The following is a 22,712-nucleotide window of genomic DNA, read 5'->3' on the forward strand; positions in this document are numbered from 1 at the left end:
AACATCTTAATTACAGAGAGGCTAAGCTCATTAAGTGCTGCTCAACTGTTGTCAGAAGATTATCAAGTATTACATTTAAAACCTATATCGTCTTTATTCTTCCTGATAGGAGTTTGTAGGGTACAATCTGGAATGACTGTGGACTGGTGATTTATTAAGGAGCTTATCCTGCCAATATGGATGTGAGCAATTGGTTTCTAATTATTTCAATAAATGAGCTTTATAAGAACCCGTAGTAATAAAGTAACTCATGCCATAGACGAATAAGCCCTGGTACTCTCAATATCCAGATAATGTAACCATGCTATTAAGAGCTGCCTCATCAATAATAGTAGTCTTTGTATAATGATAGAACCCAATTTACATAATCTGCCTATGGTGCCTAATACAAAGTTTTCATTTAACACTAGCTGAATTTGCAACACGGATTTACATTCAATCTCTGCATTGGTAAAACAAACAAAACAAAACAACAACACTATTTCACACTTCAGTGCCCTTAAAAATAAATTAATACAGCTCATCACTTTTCCTAGGAATCCCAGTGTGCCTATTTGTCACGGTTCGAAATGGTAGCAACCTCTTAGTCTTGCCCTTGCATGCCCTTCAAATCAGTTACCGAAATAAAATTATTCTCTGGTTTGCTCCATGCTACCTCTGAGCTCCATAGGGGTTTCACCAAACTGGGTTCCAGCCGGAGCTGGGAAAGAAATGGCCGGGCTGAGGACAGTCTCGTCCTTTCATGTTCAGGGAAGGGAGAAATTAACCAGCACTGCTTTTTTCTCTCTAAATAGCTACAAAGTGCCCTGTATTTTGAGGACAAAACACACCGTGATGGTTAGGTTCTTTGTGTCAACTTGGCCCCTGGAAGAAGATGTGGGTGGGGTGAGGCCTATCAATGGGATCTCAATCTGGTGGCATCAACTTGGGGGTGTGGCCCTTCTGTAGGAAGACTATGTTGGGGGGCTGGCCATTCTTTTTGCTTCCTCACTTTTTGTTTGGATGCTGCCACACAGCCACGTTCCTCTGTCCTATATGCCCTCAGGCAGTGCGGTTCCCCCATGCTTCACCATGCCAAGCCACCGAGTGCCACTAAGCTGCACCAAGCGCCACTAAGCTGCACCAAGCCTCGACCTTCGACCTCCTGCTGCTTTGCCTGCTGGGCCTGGAAGGCCTGTGAGTTGGAAGGTCCTTTGGCCCATATCCGACCCATGAACATGAGTTGAGACTGAGCTTGCTTTCTTCTGTGGCTCTGTGGCTACTTCCCTGTCATAAACTCCTTTCTCAACATGAATGTCTCGATCTAGACACAAGTGTCCGATTTTGCTCCTCTCGAACTCAGTCCAACAGAGGCATGAATGCACAGCAGTCTGTCCCCCTTTCCCCTGGTCTGTCAGCTCAGCCATGACCTCCGCGTTCCCTTTTGTAACCTCACCACCTGCCAATACTTGGCACACCGTACATGGGTGCCCACTGAATACTTCTTGAAAGAATGGATAAACACCATTATTATTTTTTATTATTAATTTAATTATTATTATTGATAAACCCAGGTATGTCAAAATTCAGTAAACTGTGTCGGTCATTGTTTACCGGGATCTCTCACACCCATCTGAGTATAATAAGATACCTTGTGAAATGCTGTTGCTATTAGTTGGCGTCAGTCAGTGCCAGCAGAGTGGGACCCCGATTGTGAGGAACACAACTGCTTCCGAGGGTATTCAGCGAATGTGGCCCTTCTAAGATAGACAGCCAGGCCTGTCTTCTGAGGTGCGTGTGGGGGGATGGTGGAGAGGAAGGAGCTGGGGGTGGGGTTTAAATGAGTTTATAAGTGTATCAAAAGTCCTTAAGTGGTGTGAATGCTTTCTGCTTGACTGCTGGGTAAAGGTTAGCAGTTTGAACTCACTGGGCAGGACTACAGAAGAACAGGACTGGCAGTATAATCCTGTGGAGCGGTTTACCTTGGTAATGGGATGCATGGGTCTAGTGAAAGCAACAACAACAACAAGATTCTTAGAGGGAACTAGCCACCCAACTAGAAGACCTACAAACAAGTCCTTGTAGAGACTTACTTGAAAAGCTGTTGGGGAGATTAAAATGCATGCATTAAAGGTCAAAAAGAAAATAAGAGAGTCTCAGGAAGAAAAACAAATTTGGGCCCCTCTGAATAGTATGCTAAGATATAATTTATTTTTTAGAAAGAAAAAAAGCATTCATTGTTTTCCCTCCACGGTTATTTGTTTATATAAAAATATGCCTACATGGACAGACACGATTTGTGGGAGCAGAGGAAAGTCTCTCATGGTTCACCCAGCAAACCATTCAAACTGTGGAATGACGCTATTACATCTGAGTGGCTGAGTTGGGAGTGGAAGCTTTTGCACTTTATATTCCATGTGTTTCTACATTGTCTGAATTTCTCGCAGTGAGCAAGTTATCGTTTTTGTATAAAACAATTAAGATTTTTAAAAGAAAGCTACAATTAAGAAACTGAGATGGTATGTATGTTGATTACTTTAGGAGTTCAATAAGACTTTCATTGTCTGGGATCCAATTAACTCAAGGCCTTAATCAATGGGTTGGTTGTTGTTTCCCCCTTTTCCTCTCGGGAGAAAGAGGCACATCACATGAAAACAAACTCACATAAAGAACTTCGTGTTATGCAACCGTAGTAAGTCATCTTAGAGCCTGCCTAACTCCTATGATCTAATTCTTTTTAATATTGCTATCTCTCCAGCTCGGTTTTCATTCAACAGCTAGCGTGAAGCTTAGACTTTTGCTATTCTTTTTGTGCCCCCCTCCCCACCCCACCGCTTCAGAAAAGAAGCTGGTCTGAAAATCAGATTTCACCCAGACAGACAGAATCAGAGTCCTTGGGGTTGGGTTTGGGAATGTAGGTTTTCACAAGATTTCCAGGTGATAGGCATGCATATGACACGTGAGAAGTGCTAGCTACAAGTCTAGCCTTGCATGCCTGCTTTGCTCTCAATCTACAAAGAAAGGTTAATTTCCATTAGACTCTCAATGTCACAGGGAGTCCTGGTGGTGTAGTGGTTAGGTGTTGGGCTGCTATCCGAAAGGCTGCCAGTTTGAAACTACTAGGCACTCCTCCCAAGAAAGACAGGGCATTCTACTACCCAAACAGTCTACATTCTTGGAAAGTCAGGAGGGGCAGCTCTGCCCAGTTCCATAGGGTCACTATGGGTCAACATCGACTTGATGACTGAGTTCGGTCTGGGTTTGGTCAATGTAACAGGAGGTGCTGGGTGGCACTAGTAAATGCTCGACTGTGAACTGGAAAGTTGGTGGCAGCGACTCACCCAGAGGCAACGTTGGAAGAAAGACTTGACAATCTAAGTCTGTCAGGTCGCAGCCATTGAAAAGCCTGTGAAACAGATTTCTGCTCTGCGTGGTGTGGGCCATCGTGAGTCAGAATTGACTCCGTGGCAGCAGGTCTTGGCTAGTCTGGTCTGGACCATAGAAATTCTAAGCAACGTTAACTTGTAAGAAAAGTGAAGTAGACATACAGTCATCCCCTCCTGTTATGGAAATGATGAGGAATGATTTAAGAAGATAAAATAATAAAAAATGAGACATTTCAGCCTTAGAACAAATCTTGGCAAATATATTCCTAAAATCACTAGTTTTAACCAGCAGATAGTGCTCACACAAAGGAAATGTAGATGTCGAGACCACGGAATTGGGATTAGAAGGGATAGTATTTGGGCTACCACTTCTGTCCCTTATCAACACCAGACATTACCAATCAATTACGACACTTGCTATCCCACGCACTATCCTGACTCTTTCTCAACAGAGCACCCTGGGTCAAAGCTAGTATTTTGAAGGCCCTATTTTCTAATGGCTAGACATGACAAATAACCCAATGAAGGGATTATACAGAAGGAATGAATGACTTCAGGACCCAATGAGTGATCAAAACAACCATGAGATATTTGAAAGGACCAAAGGCCACTTACTAGATCTAGAAAGCTATTTGTTTACACTGTCCAAATGATTCGATTATTGGAAGCCAGAGGACAGAAACCAGAGCCGTTATGGTTTAAAGCCAGAACACTTGTAGATAGATGATCTGTTTTTGTTTTTGTTTTTCGGTTTTTTTTAAAACATTTTATTAGGGGCTCATACAACTCTTATCACAATCCATACATATACATACATCAATTGTATAAAGCACATCTGCACATTCCCTGCCCCAATCATTCTCAAAGCATTTGCTCTCCACTTAAGCCCCTTGCATCAGGTCCTCTTTTTTTTTCCCCTCCCTCCCCGCTCCCCCTTCCCGCTCCCCCTTCCCCCCTCCCCCTCCCTCATGCACCCTTGGTAATTTATACATTGTTATTTTGTCATTAGATAGATGATCTTGCTCAGCTACTGCTCCCTTAACAGAGACACTGATGAGCCAGAGCAAGGCAGGGACCCGTCGTGCGGCTTGTGAGGAGTTACAGGAGAGTCCACCTGGACACTGGTTCCAAGTGACCGAAATTTCCCCCACTGCCAAATGGTTCACTTGGAAAGCCATAACAGCCAGTGACAGAATCAATTTGGTGTGGATACTGTTATGGATCTGGAGACAAAGATCCCCACTGTCCCCTATGCCTGAGGATAAACCTCACGCAGGTGACTGTGGACCAGACTCCTTGGTAAGTGCCCGTAGCATGCAGAGTGCACAGAGGCCCGGGGGCTGCCCCTCAAGGAACTCCGAGAGTGAAGGAGTCAACAGGAGGGAAGTCCACCTGCCGGCGTTGAGGCTCCCTACTGAACATCCACTTACAAAGGTACCAATGCAACGTGTTCAAAGTAAAACTCATGGTTTGCACTTGACAAACATAAAAATCAGAAGCTGGTTCTCCTCATCTAGTGGTTCTCCATCCAACTACCAGTCAAACAGCTCTTCAGAACCAAACCTAGAGGGCATCTTTGACTCCTCTTTCTGCCTCCGGCTCAAACCCAATCCATATCGTCATCAATGTACCCCCCATATCTTGGGAATCACTTACTTCTCTGCATCCTTTTCACTTCATGCACGATTATTTTGGTTTTTCAGAGTTAGCATGCCATCTTTGCTTCCACAATAGAAACCTAAATTGAAATTTTCCTTCAGAATTATCTGAGCTAACAAGACGACTTTCAAGTCACTTGTCCAAGGAATCCATTGATTAAAGCAATTTCTCTATTTGGAAAATACTTGAAAACTCTTTTCCCAAGTCTCAGCACTGAAGCAGCCCTGAGCCTTACTGGTAACACACACTTCTTTGCTTAAAATCAGGACACATGGCATTTAATGTTCACATAGTAACTCTCAGGAAAAAAAGAGAAAGGGGCAAAAAAAAAAAAAAGAAGAGGAGGAGGAGGAAGAAGAAGAAGCAGCAGCAGCAGCTTGCATCCTGGGACAATTCCCTGGCAAGCTGACTGTGACTCTACCCGTCCAATCCCTCTGCTGTTAAAACCTTGCCTCAGTCCTGGTGGTGCTGTCAGGAAACCTCAAGGTTGATGGATCAAAACCACCAGCCATTCCATAGGAGAGATGACGGGACTTAGGACTTCAAAAACCACACACAAGGTGGCTAGGCATCCGTAACGACTCATTGGCAGTGGGTTCCTAGTATAAATCACAGGACTGAAGACCTGGTGGTGTAGTGGGGTTTGTATTGGGTTACCAACTCCAAAGTCAGCAGCGTGACTCTACTAGTTGCTCTGTGGGTGAAAGATAAAACTTTCTCACTGCACGAAGATCTGCAGCCACAGAAATCCCACCAGACACTTCTCATCTGCCCTCTCGGGTAGCTGCAAGCCAGTGTCAGGGGAATGGTAGTAGGTTTGGTTTTTAAAAACTTTGTCACGGTCCAGAGGTGGAAATTTGCTTCCAATGGTTTTTATTTGATAAGTGGACACTCAATCAGCCCCCGGGACTATGCTGAGTCCCAGTCAGTGATGACAGCTCCTCTACTACACTGCACTGTGAGGTGCATGCTGGTTCCAGAGAGGACAGGAAATTATGCATGGCACGTCCCGTGTCCTGGAGGGATCTGGACCTATTTCCATGGGATCTCTTTTTGTATGTAGCTCTCTATATCTAATAGTTCCTAAAACCAAGCATATCTTTTCTTGGGTCCTCATGGAATGACTGCCATGCCAGTTGCCACTTGACTCCATGCCTGCCCTTCCGCAGCACCCTTTTAACCTGTCTGCCCCTTTCCCTACAACGACAGCATGGCCTGCTTTTCTCTCCGCTGCTTTCTCAGAACTCCAACCAGGATACTTCCACCTCCTTATTACCCTGCCCAGCAGGAACACAGCTCTTAAGTGCGAGACTACACATTAGAATAACTTGCAGAATTAAATGTACACAGAGATGCATGCATATGTGAGTACAGATGTGTGAATATGTCTGAGTGCCGACACACCCTTTTGGAGGCCCATGCCAGACCAATCCAGTCAGCACCTTTGTGGAACAGGGCATGGCCCCTAACTTTAAGAGTTCTTTGGTAATTCCAGTGTGTTGGTGTCAGGGGCGAGAACTATTATCTTAATTTACCTATGTATATCTTTAACTTTTCATTCATACTTTCACAATTTCTTATTCATCTTTCATCCATTTTTATTTAAGAGTTTTATATCAATCAAGCATTAGGTTGGACATTGGGAATACCTGGATAAGTAGATTGAAATAAACAAACATGTTCTACAGGTTCCCATCCTTGGTCCCTTATTCTCACTGGTGTTTTCCCCCTGAGAGTTTTGTCTCTCCTAAGGCTAGCAGCCACCTTTTAGTCAAGACCTCTAATCTGAGATTCTGTCTCAGTGACCCAGTTATACTTTCGGCACGTTGAATTGAGTGACCCATGGGCAGGTCAAATTTAAGAGGTCATGAAAGAAACTTCAATTGATGAACCAACCCAATCTATAGCCTCTATCTTTGTTGGTGACCCCATCACCCATGTTTCCCCAAGTTTCAAACCTGAGGAGCCAGGCTGTTTTCTCTTATACTTCCCTATAGGTTCCGTGTGTGTGTGTGTGTGTGTGTGTGTGTTATTTCCAAGACAGGTGTCCATCCATTCAGCCAGTGCCTAGTTGCCTAGTTCCCTAGTGCAGGCACTCTGTGTTTTGCATTAAGGTTTCTCTGGCTCTAGTTTGCCAGTCAGTCTTACCTTTAACCGTTGACCGAGTTGTGTTAGCTGCAAATGGAATCTTATCACTCTCTCATGGAGCTAAGGTTCTTCAAAACCTTAAAAACATCATGATCTCCAAGAGTTGGCCTTTGCCCGATGTTTCTGATCCCCCTACAAGCAATTACCAAGCTATCGCTAATGCTACAGCACAGAAGACATCAGATTCCCCTTTGCCAGTTAGGATCACTCCGAACCCCATCCGCATGGCTTTGCTCAAGCTATTTTCTCAGTCTTTAAAACTCACCCCATGCAAGTTGATCGGCTCATTTTATTGCATTATGCTAAGCGACGATCCCAAGCACTCCACCATTTCAAAAAGTACAAGGGCCTGCTTGTATTTGTGTAGCTGCCATCAGAAGGTAAACTACCTAATGACAGTGACGCGATCAAGTTATTTTATTTCCAGGGCCCAGCACATTGCAAGCACTTGGTAAATGCATATGGAACCCATGGATGCATAAATTCCTAGACCTGCTTCCTTCCAAACCACACCAACCACCCTGCCACGGAGTCAGGGCCAACTCATAGCAACCCCATAGGATGGGGTAGAACTGCCCCTCTGGGTTTCCAAGGTGGTAAGGTTTTATGGGAGTAGAAAGCCTTGTCTTTCTCCAGTGGAGTGGTTTTGAACTGCTGGCCTTGCTGTACCAGCTCAGTGTGTAACCACTATGGCACCGTACTCTGAAAAGTCAACACAGATTAAAACCGACCCTGTGGCCTCTCATAGCTCCAATACTTATCTGCAAAAGTTTTCAGCAAAGATGACTCCGAGAGGCCGCTCAGCAGAGAAAGCACATTATACCAGCAGGCAAATCTAATTAGGTAATTATGCAAAGAGACTGGTCATCCAGAGCTGTTGACTAATCTGTTAGCCCCAAATTCAAACCAAACAGCATGTTTTAGAAACTAGATTGCTGTATGTTACAGGAAAGTGTGCGTGAATGGGGTGGAGTTGTCCAAGGTAGGAATTACACAGTATGCTTATTAGAGCTTCAAGTAAAAACCACTGTCATTAGATAATAAACCCACTCTGACCTTGTCAGAATCCTACATCTAGTGGCATTTTGAGGATTTGCTGCCTCTGCCCCTTCGTTCCAAGCAGTTTGAATTTTAGTTGAGCACACAGCAGCTTTCAGTTATGAAAAATACGCTTATATATGCACATTATTTCACGTTTTCTGCACCTACCTTCCCAGCAGCCATCACCAGGGGCCCTGACAATATTCAGGGAACCACTGAAGTGCGAGCCATAGTTAATAAACATTTCGTGCAGCTTTAATTACCAACAACAAGGAAGCATGTTTCCACAGTCTAAAATGGATCAGCAGCACCCAGGGAGCTGCTGTTCACCACCACACACACGTTCAATTAATCTTTCCTGCTGGGTTAGTGCAGCCTCACAGAGTGATCTGCAAGGCCCACGGAATCCCAATCTTTAAGGAAAGAGCAGTTGGCCCACTTGTTTCAGGAGTCCTCTAAGCAAATAGAAATTAATCACCAACTTTACTCACCCTGCCCACAGTGGAGGCCTTCTTCTTCTCTCTATCTATGGAGAACAGCAAGCGCTTTCTCAAAGCCTTGGGGCTGAGAGTACAGGCATACGTCGTTTGACCGTGCTCTGCTTTAATGCGCTTCTCAAATAACGCATTTGTACCAATTGAAGGCTTGTGGCCTCCTTTCGCCCCCAGCAGCATGGGATCCCTTCATGTATCTAGGTCACGTTTTGGTAATTCTCACAATGTTCCACAGATTTTCATAATACTATTGCATACTTCACAGCCTACCAAATCCACTGCTGCTGGATGATTCTGACTCACCACTAGTCTATATAGAGTTGCTGACTGCAAGTCTTTCGTGGAGCAGAAAGCCTATGTTGTTCTTGCTCATGTAGAGCGGCTGGGTTAGAATTATTGACCTTTGCTTAGCAGCTCCATGTGTAACCTACTCTGCCACCAGGGTGCATTAACAAACTGCTGTAGATTTAAATATAAGAAACCAAGAATGTGTGTGGCTCACTTTAATATGATATTCACTTTGCTGCAGAGGCTGGGGACCAAATTCATAGCATCCTCAAGGCATGCCTACATTGCGAAGGCAAATTGCTTTGTTTTGTCCAGAGACACTTAATGCTAAACAGGAATCTAGAAGCAAGCTAAATGTTGTCAGTTTGAGCTTTGACCACCAAGGACCTCCGTAAAAGGCAATAGAAGATTCTTATCAGGGATCTTAATCACCATTTGTCTGTGAGTTCATTTGCTGTTAACTTGTGTTCCATTGACTATGCAAAGGCATTCGACTGTGTGGATCACAACCGCCTGCGAATCACCTTCAGAAGGATGGGAATTCCAGAATGCTCCATTGCGCTCCTGGGGAACTTGTGCATGGATCAAGAGGCAGTCGTGTGAACAGAACAAGGGCATGCCGCCTGGTTTTTAAATCAGGAAAGGTGTGCATCAGAGTTATATACTTTCATCACCATACTTACTCCATATGTATACTGAGCAAATAATCCAAGAAACTGGCTTACATGAAGAAGAATGTGGCCTCAGGATGGAGGAAGGCTTATTAACAACCTACACAGTGCAGACGACACAACCTTGCTTACTGAAAAGTGAGGAGGACTTGAAGCATTTGCTGATGAAGATCAAGGACTGCAGACTTAATATGGACTCAATGTGAAGAAGACCCAAATCCTCACAAGACCAAAAGAGAGCATCATGATAAATGGAACAACGGCAGAAGCTGTTCAGGATATTGTCTTGCTCAGTTGGATCCACATGGAAGCAGCAGTTAAGAAATCAAAAGATGTGTTACATTAGGTAGATTAGATACATTAGGTAAACCTGTTGTACAAGACCTCTTTCGAGTATTGAAAAGCAAGGATGTTATTTTGAGGACTAAGGTGTGCCTGGACCAAGCCATGCTCTTTTGGATTGCCCCATTTGCATGTGAATGTTGGACATTGAATAAGAAAGACTGACGAATCCATGCATTTGCATTGTGGTGCTGGTGAAGAATTTTGAAAGTACCATGGACTGTAGAAAAGATTGATCTCTCTTTGGGAGAAGTAAGGCCAGCCTGCTCCCTACAGGTGAGGGTGGCAATGCTTTGTGTCACGTACTGCGGGCATATTGTCAGGAGAGATCAATCCTTGCAGAAGGGCATCATGCTTGGTAAAGTGGAGGGGCAACCAAAAGAGGAAGTCCCTCAACTCAGAAAGATGGGCACAGTGGCTTCAACAGTGAGCTCAGACCTTGCAACAATGGTGAGGATGGCACAGGACCAGGCAACTTGATGGCACCTAGCAACACCAACTGTCACTGGGCCAGTACTGAACCACCAGCATAAAAAGGCAAATGGGACGGAGCCCTGCTTTCTTTTCCAAGATGCTCCCTGCATAACAGGAGATTCAGCTAAGCAATCACCCTGTTTAGTTACTATGTTTATGGGAAGCACACTTCCAATACCTGCTTTGACTATCTGGACATAGTTTTAGACCCTAGCAAACTAAACCTACTCCTAGTCCTTGCCTTTGAATTGTTTGGACTCGGTGCTTAGATATTGAATAGCTACAGAATAATCATATGGGGGCTATGATAAGCCAAGTGCATGGGAGCATCTAGGAACGTCCCTCAGCTCAGACTTGGAGGTTGAGGTAAAGTTTCTGAGGAGCGGGATCATTCCCAGCAAGAACTGACGAATAGGGAAGCATTAGATGTAATAGGCAGAAGTTGTCTAGCATGTAATATCACAATAGAGGGTGCGGCAGGCTATGAGATCTAGGACCCTTCGGTGTGTGGGTTTTGGAAACAATTACTCACACCTGTACAATCATCCGAAATCAGTTCCTAGTGATGCCTCTTTGCAGAATCCCCTTAAGCCATCAACAACAACAACAACAGCAGGATTAGATCACATACGGGAAAGGCAAGTGAAATCATCAAAGACGATGCCAGAAAGGCAGGAAAAGAAGGCAGATTAAAGTAATTAAGACTAGTTAGTCTCAAGAGGTAGACCTAGCGAGATTAAATCATATGTGAAAATGCCTGACCCAGAGCCTAGTAGATCTCAGTGGGCAGAAACACTGACAAGGCAGATTTGTTCACCAGGTCTTAAAATCACAGACAAGAACATTGCCATTGTTCCCCTTGAGATACTAAAGGAGATCAATCAAATACTTAGCAGTGTGCTGACCCATAGCAAATATTTCCTAAAGGCTAACTGCTCTTATTACCATGTAACTCATAAGTCACATAGTCATCCAGATAGGGAAAGCCTTTCTTACTTAAGAAACAGTTCATATAAATGGAATCAAGTGCTTAGAGACCAGCACTGATCAGTGTTTACCAGGGGCTGTTATAGGGAAGGGGAAGGTGTGGGATAGAAAAAGACTGTTCCCCAGCTCAACTCCCTCAAATATAGGCTTAGGACACTGCCTGCAACTAATGGTAAATGATTGTCAAGTTATCTCCCTGAAGACACCAGCCATCCAGAGCAAGCTGACACCATAGTTTTTCCCACAATAGGTGGGGCTCACGCCCTATTGATTAGGACAGTGGATTGCTTTTCCTGACAGTTTAGGCTAAATAAAGTCTCCAGCTCTAGGGCAATCAAGGTTAGGCCTCCATCATGAATCAAGGTTCTGTCCATCTTGTCACATGTATACCCTTAATCCCTCCTCTTCCTGTAGTGTGTGTACCCCTAGATCATCCACCTCATTACTGTATTACCTATAGCACAACCCCTTCCTGCGATGCATGTCTTTACCTGTAAATAGGGGGTTTGCATGACCCCAAAAGATATATAACCCTTGGTTAGTGATAAATCTCTCTTGTTCGCTCCTGTAATTCCCACTTCCCACCTCCACGTGGACCACCAAACAGGGCTGAGGTGAGCATGCTACCATGAAATGTGTCTGACTTCTTTATCTTGCTCTCTTTTATTATTCTCTATGACTTTATTATAATCTTTATCTCAACTGTACAATTGCACTTACTGAACCTGCGATTAGTTGTAGGGGCTGGATACCCCTACAGAAAGGGAGACTCGTGGCTTGAGAGAAACTGAGCTTTGGTTAAAGATGACGGAAAAAGTGAAAATGAAGAAAGCTGATGGTTGAAGCCCATGATAAGAACAATGACTGCCCTTGAACCGTAAATGTGGAAAGGACAAAGGTATTGTAACATATGAAGGAGCTTCAAAAATTTGTTGGAAAATATAATTCAAAGATAATGATCATCCACCAGAACCTTGTGGTCAAGAAGGATTATGTCAATAGTCAAATGTTGTACTTAAATTTTTATTTACACAAACACTCAACACTGTGAGAGGAATCCCTTTGCTCAGATGAATATATGATTCGTGGGTCTTAAGATTCATAGAAAACAACCTTTGTAGAGCTGGTTTGAGTCAAAACAGACGTTCTCAGGTAACGAATGGAATTGGTGACAAGGCTGCATAGTTACCATGCAAGAGGTTGTCCAGCTAGTGACTCTTTAGATTGTGTGCTTAAGTCTTTTGAATTTCACTGTTCGTGGTGGGTTTTGTTATTAATATCCATTTCCAAGAGATTGTTCCATATTCTCCCTTGCATCTCATGAAGACAAATATTCCCTCTGCTCACAGCACCAGTTTTGCAAGTCCCTGTCTTTTCCCTTCTTCCTTACGCGTTCTCTCTCCTCCCAGGTCCATTTCCTGTCAGAGCAGCACGGAGGACTGATCTAATCACCAGGACATGCAACTTCCCATGGATCTGAGCCGCAAAGTTGGCGAATTGAGGAATGCAATGAAACATTGGACTTTGAGTTTAACCACGGTGCATAAAGTTCAATGAATCGTAAGCATCCAAATGAAAGGTGGCAGGCATTTTCAAGTGACAATCAGTAAGCATAGAGCAACACTCCAGCTACCTGAATAAACGTGGTAGCTAATACTTCTGAGCATTCGGGGCTCCTGAGTATCTGGGATCTGCAGTCTCAACCTAGCTGACCTGAGCTGGGTGTCCTAGAACAGGGATGGCTCCGCCACATCTAGAGTGTCCCCGAACCTATGGTGGTTCCTTCATGTTTCCCACATCCCATTTAAGAATCGAGTGTGGAATTCAAGGGTATTTATGCTTGCCTACAATCAATAGGAGCAGCGACATGCAGTGGTGTCTTTGTCATTATTAATATTATTGTTCAGCGGACTGTATTCGCCAGCAGTCAGGTTGGGAAAGATACAGGTTAGACTTGGACTGAAATTCAGATTCATCACTTTCTCTAAGCTTTCTTACCACATGTGATGGAGATAAAGGCCCTATTTTGAGGGGCTGGTGTAAGGAGGACCACGTGGGAAAAGAAACTATTGTAAAGAATCAGTGCAGACTCTTGCACATTGCAGATAACCAATAATCATGAACACCCATAACAGGACCCATATCAGGTCAGAGCCATCATCTGATCAACCAAACCTCCAAGTGACATGTTCAAACCTTGTTTGCATATTCCTTTCTTCCCTGGTAAGGAAACTGATCACTGATTGAATTGTTTCCCCACCAAAATGTAACGGTGTAATTGGGCAGCTATGTATTGCTTCCACCATGATGTGATCTGATGAGGTAAGCCAATCACTTACAAGAAAAATAAGTGTGGGACATGATATTCTACATCTTATCACAGCCCTGATGATGTATGGGAGTCTCCTTGGAGTGTGGCCTATAACACTTTTTTATCTTACGAGGGATAGAAGGAGAGAGGCCAATAAAGAAGAACCAGAAGCAAGGGCTTGTCTTTTGGACCGAGGATCCCTGCGCTGAGAAACTCCTAGACCCAGGAGGAGATGATGACATGAAGATCCTCCCAGCGGGAGCAAGTCTTCCCATTAGAGCTGACACCCTGAATCAGAACGGCTTGAAAGAGAGCATTTCTCTTTGTTAGAGATATCCCTGTGGGGTATTTCAGTGACAGCAGCATTCGATGACTACGAATTTGGTGCAGGGAGATAGGGCACTGCCCTCACAGGTAAATAAAACATGGAACAAGTTTGGAACAGGTCAATGAGGAGAAGGTGGATCTTAGACATCCCTAGCTAGTCTAACGCTCCTGTTTCACAGCTTAAATAAGCAAGCCTCCGGGGAAGGGATTTGTGCTGGAGAGAAGGAGGGATTCAGGCTGTGAAGCATTCTGACAGTCAGCACAGTTCCAGGGCATTTATTGCCCGAAGAAGATGGCTCATTCACTCTCAGATGACGTGGTTCTTTCTTTTTTTGGTAATCATTTTATTGGGGACTCGTACAATTCTTATCACAATCCATACATCCATCCATTGTGTCAAGAACATATGTACATTTGTTGCCCTCATCATTCTCAAAACATTTGCCTTCTACTTGAGCCCTTAATATCGGCTCCTCATTTTTCCCCCTCCCTCCCCCCTTCCCCCTACCTCATGAACCCTTCCTAATTCATAAATTATTATTATTTTGTCTTATGTTGCACTGTCTGAGGTCTCCTCTCGCCCTCTTCTCTGCTGTCCCTTCCCCAGGGAGGAGGCTATACGTAGATTCTTGTAATCAGATCCCCCTTTCTACCCTACATTCCCTCCACCCTCCAGGCATCGCCACTCTCATCACTGGTCATCTGTCCTGGATTCCCTGTGTTTCCAGTTGCTCTCTGTACCAATGTACATTCTGTGGTCTAGCCAGATTTGTAAGGTAGACTTGGGATCATGATAGTTGGGGGGAAGGGAGGGAAGAAGGTTTTAAGAACTAGAGAAAAGTTATATGTTTCATCATTGCTACCCTGCACCCTGACTGGCTCATCTCCTCTCCACAACCCTTCAGTAAGAAGGTGTCCAGTTGCCTACTGATGGGCTTTGAGTCTCCACTCTGCACTCACCCACATTTACAATGATATGATTTTTTTGTTCTTTGATGCTTGGTACCTGATCCCTTCAACAGCTCGTGGTCACACAGGCTGGTGTGCTTCTTCCATGTGGACTTTGTTGCCTCTGAGCTAGATGGACGCTTGTTTATCTTTAAGCCTTTAAGATCCCAGATGCTATATCTTTTAATAGCTTGGCACCATCAGCTTTCTTCACCACATTTGCTTATGCACACATTTGTCTTCAGTGATCGTATTGGGAAGGTGGGCACCCACTGATATGATTTTTTTGTTCTTTGATATCTGATAACTGGTCCTTTCTATACCTCATGCTTAGGCTGGTGTGCTTCTTCCATGTGGGCTTTGATGCTTCTCAGCTAGATGGCTGCTTGTTTATCTTCAAGCCTTTAAGACCCCAGATGCTATATCTTTTGATAGCCGAGCACCATCAGCTTTCATCACCGCATTTGCTTATGCACATGTTTTTCTTCAGCAATCGTGTGGGATGAAGTTGTTCTTATCACAGATATTGAACTGAGAGATTATTGAGGCAAAAAGAGAAGACTTCTTTACATTCTAACTTCCTTCTTGAAGTCTTCTTCCATCTTCTTCCATCTATTGGATGTTTAAACCCAAACAAACCCTCTGACAGTTCATAGGAACTCTGTAGAAGAGAGTAAAAACTGGCCCATGGGGTTCCCGAGGCTGTGTATCTTTAACGAGACAGATTTCTTCATATTTCTTCTGCAGAGCAGCTGATAGATTTGAATCAACAACCTTAGGTAAGTAACACAATGCTTAACCCACTGCGGCATCAGGCTACATTGGTTGCTTCCAACCACAGACATCAAGTGGATCCTGACAACCTTCAGTAGGTTTTGGATGCTGTAAAACTTTACAGGGGCAAAGAAAGCCATCTTTCCCCCATGGAGGGGCTGGTATGTTTGAACCCACAGCCCTGTAGTCCAATGTTTATCAGCTAGCACCACTAGGGATCCTTATTGGTTCCTTACTGATGAGGTAATTTAGTTTCCAAATGTTTATGGGTTAAAACATTTTTTTGTTTGTTATCAATTTCTAGTTTTATTCCCTTTTGATCAGAAAAGACACCTAGGATGATTATAGACTTTTCAAATTTATGAAGACTTGATTTGTGCCCTAATGTGTGGTCTGTTCTGAAGAACGATTCACTGGGGAACATCAATGCTGTGTGTACTGACAGGCAAGAACCCAGACTGGGAAAGCACATGTGAGAATTTTTTGCACTTTATAGCCACACTCCATGTGCCCACTGAATAGAAATATCCCTCAATAGGAACACCTTTTGAAAATAATTAAAAGGGACAGTGTGAAATCTTGAATCATATTTAGAAATACACGTAGGAGAACTAACTTAATCCATTCATCACATTTTAAAAGGCCTGGTGTGGGCTTTAGTTCTGACTGCACAGAACAGCATAGATAGACTTTTGTGTATAAAAATTAATGAAAAAAATGGAGGGATTTAGGGCTCTTAGTAGTTCTCCCAATTTAAATATTCTTAAGTAACTGTGAAAACTGGTCAGCTTATACATAAAGTCATGCCAATTTAACACAGAAAAGTTCTATTGATTTTGACCACATTTTTGGCTCCTATTAGGTTGCTACACAAATATATAAAGCAAGTCTGTAATACTGTATGTCTGCAAAAACACACTTTTGGCAAATAAAGTCTTTCTCTTTTTAATCTTGATTTTCTTACCTACTATTCTTAACTATGGAAGCATTACCTTTGGTTCTAATTATCCTTGTCCTCCACGCCCCTTACCTCTGTGCTATCCCACACTGCTCTATTCTTTCCTTCTATAGATTCACACATAAAACAATTTTGGATTCATGATTATTTCAATTTTCATCCCTTAAAATCAGCTTCCAGTTGTTAGTAGAGCAATATCTGAAGTTTAATGTTAACAATTAAATAGTATCCATTCATTTTTAATTGTTTTTCATTAAGGTTGTGGCCTATATATAAAATACTGGTCCCACTCCCAATGTAATGTTACCATCACTAAATACAAGGATATTGTTATAAACCACTTCTAATAAAGTTAGAAACTAAGATAATGGTATCATTGCTGGATAGGAAGAATATTCCAAAAATGTTTCAAAAAGAAGTCTTTTGGCATTTATATATGTCAAGTCTCACTCCCTGTGAGTCGTACTGTGGTAGCTCGTGTGCCACTCGAGGTAGGAATCCATCCCAGTGGTATTTCAACACCAGCAGGGTGACTCAGTGTAGACAGGGCTAGGGGCACTTTCAGACTAAGAGAAGGTACAAACAGCTGGCATGGAAGCCAAACTGGAGAGCAGGCGCTTTGTGTGTGTGTGGTGGGGCCCTCGGGAGGATTAACAAATGATAAACCAAAGGAATATGGAAGTAGAACTCTAGGCTCACTGCACGTGGGTCCAGAGCAGAGATAATTCTAGTCTTTTTACTGGAGGAATTAGGCCACGTGGGAAAAGGCAGGAGCGTGGGAACGAGTTTTATCAGTCAATAACAATTGCAATTTGAAAGGGGTATGTTCAGTGGTGTGGAATCAGCCGATTCAATGTGAAAGGCTGCTGTTTCTCTCAAGAATGAGCCAAGGCATCTAAGGCCTTGCCTAGGGTTGCTTAGGGAGCGGATGACGGTATGCAAATGACATGTCCCTGGTACCCTGATTTTACAAAATAGGGCTCCATAGGGTCTCGTATAAGAGCCTCCTTCTTTGCTTTCCATTTCATCAATTATCCATTGCCCATAAAACTTATCAAACGCCTTAGCACTCCACACTTCTCTCCTGCCATTCTCTCCTGGACCAGCTGAGTGAATATCCCTGGGATTTCCTTCCGTGATCTCTGGAAGATTCTTTGTGAGGAATAGGACTGTGAAAAGGTTTGTTCCCTCCCACATGGGTAGCATACTCTCAGCCTCCATGGAGCCCGCAAAATTTAAAAGTCTTTCTACATTAATAATCTGTAATCATGTTTAGTTTGAAATCAATCTGAAAATTTGCGTTTGATGGAGGAATAGCAAAATGGCAGAAATCCAGGTGTACAGTGGCTCAAGTACCAGAGAAGATGATCTTAATTGAAGTTTTGGCAAAGACTGATTTTATCCGTGATATTGAACACAGTTCTATACAGAAAGCCCTCCTGACAATCGGGCTCAAAGAAGCTTGGCGTCTCCATGGGTGCGGAGGAGACAGAAAGGAGCCCAGGCGCTTAGTTTTCCATGGGTGGGAAATACAAAACCGATGAAGGAAGCGTTTTTGTTTGTTAAGGTTTTTGCGATGGAGGGATTGTAAGATGAGAGAAAAGATGGAGGTCACACACCACAATAACTTGGGAACGGTGCAAAATGCAATACAAAACGTTGGGGGCAACTTCTGTTTTCCCTTTTAGTTCCCCTTGAGTATGCGCTGAGTCATGATGACTGGGGTGTAACAGAACAAAAGGATGCCCAGCCCCGCATCTTCCCCATGATGCTGGGTATGTTTGAGTCTGCTGTTGAGTCAGTCCATCTCCGGCTTCTACCAGACACAATGCGCTTTTTTTCGAGACTGAGCTTTTGGAATGATAAACCCAAAGTAAGTGAGCTGAAGTCTCATCACCCTGGCTTCTAAGGAGCCTCCCAGTTGTGTTTCTGCAAGGTTTGTTTTGTTCATTCTGAAAGTCCGGACTATAGTTCCCTTTCTTCGCCCACACATCTGTTTGGAGACATCATTTCTTCTCTTCCCATTCACTGTCCGCTTTCACGGGCATTGGAGGCGATAACACGACTCGACCTGGCCACACTTCTCTTTGAGGGATCTCATGTGAGCTTTGAAGCACACGAGGAATTCCTTACCATGGAATTACTGACCGCAGTGAAGGTTTTGTGGTGGTTACATAATCTCCTGTCAACCTGCGAAGGGGTGGGGTCTAATCTGTCCATCAGATCGTAGCCAATGAGGCCTCTGCGAGAGCATCGCCTTCTCCTGAGGATTCTGGGAACTTTTGTGTTCCTCCCTGGAGGCGGGAGATTTCCTGCTTTGTCTCCCTGCTGACAAGCCCCATGGAGCTACACTGATGCAGCCAGAGCCCGGGCGCTGGAGGAGCCACGTGGAGACCCACGCCAGCGCTGAGATGCTTCTACCGCCACTGGGTCCACAAGACTTTCCACCCACTGAGCTGTGATCTTCCTGCATTCAGCATCATTGCATGTGTTGTGTGAGTCTGAAGAGGAAATTATAGACTGATATCGGACATATGGGCTATTATCAGACTTATGGACTTGATCTGGACCAGGCTGGGATGTTTCCTTAATATACACTTACTCTTGGATATAAAGTTCTCTATTACACACATGTGAGTGTCTGCGTATTTGTTTCTCTTGTCAACCCGCACTAATACAGGTTTATATTTGATTAGAGAACGAGGCTTCAAAGCCCAAGGTGTCATGGCCATTTCTTTACCTTTGAATAGCTTTGAGAAGAGAAATTGTACTACAGAAATACTCAAGTGATGTGATTTCTTGAGTGTACTTTAGACAGCTCTGAAAGACCTAGGCTCTTACTAGTAAATTGGATCTGAGAAAATTTACTTCTAAATTTCTTCTAAAGAATACATATCCAAATTCATCAGCATTGAAGCACTCACTTCTAAAGGAATTGATCAATGGGTAATCAAAATGCCATGCTTATAGTGATCATTGGTCTTCCTACAGTATTGAAAATACTAAAAAATGATTTAATTAAATTGGTTTAGCAAGCATTTCATAAGAGCAAAATAAATGGCCTATGGTAGACATGTATGACCACATGGTGTTGCTATTCCATGTAGGCTTTATAGTCAAAGTATGTAGTCTAGCCACCAATATTTTGTTGGGGTTTTATAAAATCTAAATGTCTAGTGTGAGCAAAAGACTCTTGTTTCATATCCATATGAAATAGATGAGCTTTTCAGGGAAGTCAATCTATTGAAGTAATTTAAAGGACTCCAGCCTGACATCACCTGGAACACCGGAGAGTACAAAAACATTTTAGTAACTCCCTGCCACTCTCTCTGCAAGTGGCTGCCCTGCAGACAGCCCCACTTTATAGCTTGGACCAAGGCCAGCCTTGTCTCTCCCCTCTTGGTGTGGCACCAATTTGTTTCAAACACACAGCCACAAAGCTCAGGCAAGCAGGCAGGCAGGGAGGGAGGGAGAAAGGACGACTCAGGAGAACAGGAAGGAAGGCGAGAAAATAGGGAAGGGAACTAGAGAAGCCCGTAGGAAAAGAGAATATGCTTACTGATTAACTTGGCTCATAAACGATCAAGGGGACGCATGCGTTTATGGCCGGGCGCAGATGCAGTTTTTGGCCGAGGACACTGGGTGCCCTCAGCACACCGACTACCCCGTGGCTTCCCAGAGAACAGGGCCCCTGCTGCCAGGGAGCTTTCCTCACAGCCCCCCAAAGCAAAGTCCAAAGGCAGGCTCCCCTTATCCACCTTTCAGAGGAGTTCAATTGTTCCTGTCCCACGCAAACCCCCCCTTTGGGTATCTTGGGTGGACGGGGCTAATGGAAGCGGAACTTGAGGCTTTAGTCTTTAAAACAAAAAAATACATAAACAAACTCTGTCATCAAGTTGATTCCGACTCATTGTGACCCTGTAGGACAGGGTAGACCGGTCCCCAAGGCTTTCCAACACTGTAACTCTGTAGAGGAGAAGAGACTGCTGACCTTGAACTTACCAGCCCAGCTCACAACCATGATGTTATCAGGGCACCTCTACGTCTTCAGCGCTGTGTTCATTATGAATCTAGCCAACTTTTTTTTTTGTTTTGAATTTTCCTAGGTCTCAGCTTCAACTTGGTGACACTCAGGGGACACTCCCTGAAGAGGGACAATGGGGTATTTCTGTCATACAAGTTCACACTTGATTCTAACCTTATCTATTTTGCCAGCTAGGTAAACTCATGGCTGTACATCTGGGAAGCACGGGAGCTTGAGACACGTGATAAAGAATGTTTTGAGAATGATGATGGCAACAAATGTACATATGTTCTTGACACAATGGATGGATGTATGGATTGTGATAAGAATTGTACAAACCCCCAATAAAATGATTTTTTAAAAACCCCTCAGAAATACTTGTGAGTATATCGATATCATAAGAGTAGGAGGAGAATGGAGGCAAAACAGGAGGGGGAGGAAGGGGAACCCATCACAAAGTTGGATATATAGCCTACCCCCCAAGAGGATGAATAACAGAAATATGGGTGAAGGGAGACAACCGACAGTGTAAGACATGAAATAACAACAATAATATATAATTGATCAAGGATTCATGAGGGTGGGAGCGTGGGGGGGCGGGGGAGGATGTGAAGAGGAGATCATACCAAGGGCTCAAGTCGAAAGAAAATGCTTTGGAAATGTTGATGGTAACATATGTACAAGTATGCCTAATACAATTGAATGATGGGTTGTTATAAGATTTGTAAGAGCCCCCAATAAAATGATTAATGGAAAGAGAAAAAAAAAAAGAATGCTTATGTGCCAGGCATTTAAAGTGAAAGGAGGCGTCTTGAAATTTTGCCTTCATTTGCCTGGAAGGAGGCTCTGTTCTTTGGGTGTAATCCCTGCAGATTATCTGGGGTTCCTTAGAAACCCTCAAGTGTTTGCTCCAAGAATCCTAGTGCTGTTTTCCTGTAGGGCTTGTCTGGAACAACAAACACAGAGAAACCTAAGTAATCCCAGATCATCTTGTTGGTTTTCTTGAAAAACAAACAAACAAAGCCCTTGAGTGGATTCTAGTCCAAACAAGATTTCTCCCAGGGATCGATTTAAGAATAGTCCACTTACCACAGCATTCAAAAATAATTTAGCAAGCCACAGAAGAAGCCTGACAGGGGGCCTGAGGGCACAGGAATTGCGTTTCACGTACCCACCTCGCATGATGAGGTCACTGCCCCATCCATAGAAGGGGCTAAGCCCAAGGTCTATTCAGAAGAACCCACAGCCATGAGTGAGCCTTTCCTTAGTTCTCAAGCCGGCTGCTTTGAACTCAGCTTTGCCTCCTCAGTATCCTGAGCAACGAGAGCAAGTCTGTGCCATCTCTGAGAGTGCAAAGCCCAGAAAATGCTCCAACCAGAATGCAAGCAATCCGTGAACTTCAGATCAGAGAAAGCAGTGAGGAAAGTTATATTTGGACCATAAATGGAAAGGAAGACAGGAAGAAAAGTCTTTCAGCAAAGTACCGTATATACTCAAGTAAAAGTTGAGTTTTTCCAGCATATTTTTAATGCAGTTTTTGTGGTAAAATTAGGTGCCTCGGCTTATTCTCGAGCATATACGGTAGTCAGTGAGCTCTCTAAGGATCAATCACAGTGGTCTGCTTAACAACCTATCATGGCGACAAAGCAGGACCAGCTGGTGTTTATTCCATTGTTTTTGGGATCAGAAGCCAAATTAATAGCAGCTAACAGCAATATAAACAAGTGGGATACATTTTGTAGTTGTTATTTTGGAAAAGAAAGAAAATCCAGATTAATCAGCAACGGAGCAGGTGAGAGCAGTCTCACAATCCTTAGATGACCAAAGGGGGTAGGGAATTTAATCCAAACGGAATCTGAGTCAGACCATGCTTATCTTCATGTAGGTCAAAAGGGCCGTAG

The 22,712-nt window shown here is 43.7% G+C and overlaps 1 protein-coding gene across 1 annotated transcript in view; it reads right to left on the reverse strand.

The window, feature by feature from the left end:
* The window catches only part of NCKAP5 (NCK associated protein 5), a 965,306-nt gene that overhangs the window by 795,472 nt on the left and 147,122 nt on the right, over positions 1 to 22,712 (reverse strand). The gene's annotated exons all lie outside the window — the stretch shown is intronic.

The sequence above is a fragment of the Tenrec ecaudatus genome, chromosome 13, assembly GCF_050624435.1.
Source record: "Tenrec ecaudatus isolate mTenEca1 chromosome 13, mTenEca1.hap1, whole genome shotgun sequence".
Classification (NCBI taxonomy): domain Eukaryota; kingdom Metazoa; phylum Chordata; class Mammalia; order Afrosoricida; family Tenrecidae; genus Tenrec; species Tenrec ecaudatus.